The sequence below is a fragment of the Opisthorchis viverrini genome (genome assembly GCF_000715545.1).
Source record: "Opisthorchis viverrini unplaced genomic scaffold opera_v5_76, whole genome shotgun sequence".
In the NCBI taxonomy this organism is placed as follows: Eukaryota; Metazoa; Platyhelminthes; class Trematoda; order Opisthorchiida; family Opisthorchiidae; genus Opisthorchis; species Opisthorchis viverrini.
This window is the reverse complement of record NW_008751730.1, coordinates 1,493,977-1,498,789: the sequence shown is the minus strand read 5'-3', so window position 1 is coordinate 1,498,789 and position 4,813 is coordinate 1,493,977.

The following is a 4,813-nucleotide window of genomic DNA, read 5'->3' as shown; positions in this document are numbered from 1 at the left end:
CCATTCTCCATTATTCCTGACTGGCTTGCTAGCAGCACGCAACACACACGCAACAGTGCTCAGCGCACGACCAGCGACCCATCGCCGCGCTCCACCAAGCGCCTCAACAACTCACTGGTGACGTCACTTTGGTTGGTGATGAAACGTTTGCAATCAGACTGCCCAGCTCAGCTCAGCAAACGAACAAACGACCCTACTTGAGCTACCAACACTCTCCTGAACAGCAGACACCACTATCGGGCTTTTAAGTAGAAGGTTTTCGTCAAAAACCCTCCGGCGTAGGTGTGGGCACACCGGCAGCATCTCAGCCTATGAACAATCCTGATATTCTGTCAAGAAAAATGAGCGAACTAACCTAATAACCAATACTTTAAAGCCATAGGTGATCTAAGTGCAACTAGATACTACTGCTAACTAAATACTAATAAATACTGCTTAACTGCTCGCAGTACGAATCTGATGACACAACGAAGGAATTTACCTGAATTTGTTTCAGAAGAGCTTGGTAGTTTTTAATCGGGCAATGTTTCGCTTTCGACACAAAAGCTTCATCAGGCCAAGTGAACAGGTCACCAAATTGGCCAGGTTATAAGACAGACGTGGAGCCAATCAGTAGGTCCTCTTCAGACTACATCAGTGTTAAGTGTCCATTAACGGCTCTTGTCGGTTAGTGTGGGTGCCAAAATCTTGAATTGATGGGTTGGAGGGGTTTCAAATTAGTTCCGATCGCTTTTCGTTCCTTAATCTTCCAGTTCAGGGTGTTTCACCTGATGATTCACCTCGGGTGCAACTGGTCGATTTTCCCTGGTCTTTGTGGGGTTGTGAGTGCTCCGACAATTTGGTTTGGGGAGGGGGGTTGAGGTCCATTGGAATTCAGATGATGACCACTCTTCCTTCTGATGACCGCACACCAACACGTGTCAGCTCGACTGACCCAAGACCGTTCCCCACACGCTAGCCAGTTCCACGCCTTCCATTCTGTTAACGCTGGGATGCTTGGCGATTTCTACCGCCTGGCCGATCAGTCTGTGTGACGTGGACCGTCGCGCTCGCCTCAAAACCGCAGCATTCTCTGAATCTATTATGTGTCCCGTGTCCAATGCGCGTTCCGCAATTACCGAGTCTTTCAGTAACGCTTGATATTCATCCCCGTTCCTCGGCGGCCTGTTTATTTCCCTTCTATGCTCTCCCATTCTGACGTGAAGTTCCCTGGCCGTCTGTCCTATTTAGACCTTGGTGCAATTGATTTTGTAGACACAATCCCTGGTTCTGTTTGCGAGGGGCGATCCTTCAATAGCACCAGTGCAGAGCGTAGAGTGTTTCCCTCCTGGAAAGCTACGCGTATGTTGGCCGTGTTTAGAACCCTTCGAATGACCTCCGATGCCCATGGTTTATATGGAATAACAGCAGTCCCGATCCACTCCCTGTTGAGTTTCGCCACCGGTGTAGAAGTGATACTACTGATGGGGGAGGCATGCGAGTAGTATGTTTTCTTGTGAATCCGCTTTGCGCCTCTTGAAAAGTGAGATCTATTGCTGAATTTGTGGAGCCGTTTTGTAGCACTTGCTTGGATTTGAGAAACAGCCAATGAATATCCAGGAAAGGGTTACCGAAAGACTCGGCGATTGCGGAATATACTGGATACGGGACACAAAAATGATTTAGAAAACGTTGAGGTTTTGAGGGTAGGACTACGGTCCATGTCACAGAGACTATTGGTCGAGGCGGTAGAAATCGCTGAGCACACCAATGTTTACAGAATAGAACGCATAGAGCTGGCAAACGTATGGAGAACAGTCTTGGATCAGTCGAGTTAACACGTGTTGGTGTGCGGTCATCGGAAGAGCGGTCATCCAGAATTTACTCTCATTTGCAAATCAATTTGGTTTTCACGAGAGCTTCAACTAAATCTCTCGTTTGTGATATTTTACAACTGAATGTGCTGCACACAGGCCGCCTCATGATTCAGTTGGCACGATATTCGAGATATCGCAGTATATTTTCATAAAGGAAACTACTCACAAGGTTGCTGTCGAAGAGTTTTCAGCAAACTTGTGAGTAGTTTCCTCTAAGAAGAGCAGGCATAATGTGAACTCCACTTGACCTCATCCCTCCGCCTCAAACTAAATTGTCAAAGCACTCACAATCCCACAAAGGCCAAGGAAAGTCTATCAGTGACAACCGAGGTGAATCATCAATTAAAGCACCATGAAGTGAAAGATTAAGGAACCATACCCGATCAGAATTAATTTGAAATCCCCCCAGTCCAACAAGGCAAGATTTTGACAACCACACTAGCCGACAAGCACCGTTAATTGACACAGATCTGATGTGATAATCTGAAGAGGACTGACTTACTCATCGGTTCCCCGTCTGCCTTATAACCTGGCCAATTTGGTGACCTGCTCACTTGGTCTGATGAAACCTTCGTGCCAAAAGCGAAGCTTTACCCGATTAAAACCCACCAACTGTACCCAAGCCCTTCTGAAATGATGACCTCTCAATCGGTCCTAAAAATTCCTTTCCAATTACCTGAATTTGAATGTGGGCATTCACGATGCCCATTGTCAAACAGCGGTTAATTAGAGTTTGACTAGCCAGGTGACCTGTCGGTCAAGCTTTCCGTATGGGAACTCAGATCATTCGAAATATCAGGTGTCAGAATTCGTTTTACTATTTTGTTTCACAATGGTCATGTGCACCGCGGACCAAGTGGTTAGGGCGCGAATTTGCTGACCGGTCCGTGGTTCGAACCCGACCTCTGCCTCTCGACTTCCCCTGTCTAGGCTTGGGCGACCTGGCAGTATCCCAGCCCTCGTGCCTCCTTCGTGTGACATGGCACCTAGACACCGAAAGGGTGCTACAGCTGGACGTTTCTTTCATGTGCATCAATTCTCCGAACGTCTGACTGCAACTAATTTGAAGGCACTCATTTGGAGTTTAAACCTTTGTCTTCAAAACTGCAGTCGGCATCTGGACTCCCCCGGGGTCAATCCAGGGAAAGTGGGTTTCATTACGCAAAATGTCCTGTAATCTAAATACAGAGGTGAAAAATCCAAGCGGAGAATATTCGGTCAGGCTAGGATAAGTGACATTTAATCACAGCTTCGTTGTTTATACCTGGATGAACTTCATTTTTTCTCTGTGGCATTGTTCCAGTTTACACTTGGAAGTGCCCGAGGGATTGGTCTGAGCGGGATCCTTCTTACAACGGCAGCAAGTTTGCCTAGGCCAGTCTCGTTTTACAAAAAGAAAGCATCAGATAAATAGCCGTTGTTTAAATCAACCCCTCAAAGGCGAAACCAGTTTTACGTGAGTTCAGGATGATCACTTTTTGCTGTCTAATCTAGGGACTAGGTGCTGCTTGAAAAGTATTACCTGTCTGAAGGTGAGAACATCATCTGAGGTATCCGCTTGCAGGGAGGCAAAGTTTAGGACTGGCTGTTTCAGATGAGTTTGATGTGACCACAGTTCAATAAATGCACCACTTTTGCGTTACGCGAGTCCATTCAATATGAATCGGTTATCACGTTTTCAGCTGTTTTTACTTTCTCTGCGTTGCAACCGAGTATGTCTTAGAAGCAACCGGCCTAGGCCTCTTCGATGCTGGTATTGCATGCCACAAACAGTGTAAAGTATCAGCTTATTCCGATTTTTATGTATGTCCGGCTTCTCGACAGTGTCAATCAGTAGATTGCAAAGGTCTTGCGTTTCTTCGCAAAAGGTGTCCCATAAGACTCCTTCGACCTCACGGTGACACGGGGAGACTGGGCCTCATCGTGGTGTGACGGTTTGCGCACTGTTGAAGTTCCCGATACGGAACTTTGGGTGACGCGTAGGTTCGACAATCCAGAACATCAAAATGAACAATTGGGTTCGTAATTCCACGGTACTATTTGGTGACACGGACTGGGCCTCATCGTGGTGTGACGGTTTGCGCACTGTTGAAGTTCCCGATACGGAACTTTGGGTGACGCGTAGGTTCGACCGACAAGAACATCAAAATGAACAATTGGGTTCGTAATTCCACGGTACTATTTACACAAGGCTAAGCAAATGTGTACAACAAACCTCACTTGTTCACGTTCGTAGCGTCAACAAGTTCACAAGTCTGTCACTGACCGGCACAGTGCAGCGTCAAACAACGCCGAGCGGAATGAAGGCTCAGTAGCGTGGGTTGCGGTCGTTCCTTCCGACGACGGTCTCGTGATCCCGATTGGACGTGCGATCACGCGGATCCCATGAGAAAACAAGTCAGGTTCAGCAAACGGGACATGAACGCACATGGGTAAGTGGGTCAGCAGCGCGCATTCACACACAGACACACAAATATCGGAAAGGATGGCCTCTACGGCAAGGTGAGTGGCGGGTACGAAATAGCAGAACAAATGGAGATCAAAAGTACATAGGCGGAGTAAGCAAATGAATGGGGGAATTATCATAAGGTCAAATTAGATTCAATACGCACCTCAACGATCCACTGAGCCATACTGGAACTGTCTCCGTGACACTCATAGAGTCTCTCATACCAGGTTGGTCAATGGTTAGAGGTCTGACAAACAGTCTCCTGGTCCTCCAAGTTGGGGGTTGGAACATGTGGCGACTTGTTCCGTGGAAATGGTGACGCCAAACACCGCTGCCTTGCGCCTAGGCTTTTGAGCCAAAGGCTTAGGTCGAGGACCCTAAACGTCCTCCTGTCTAGATGTGGGCGCCCTGACAGCATCCCAGCCCTCGTACAACCACGAAGTTCACGTCTAACCATACTCTCATGTCACATCGGCCGTCGCGTGGTGCCATCAGCCGGGTCGCCTTA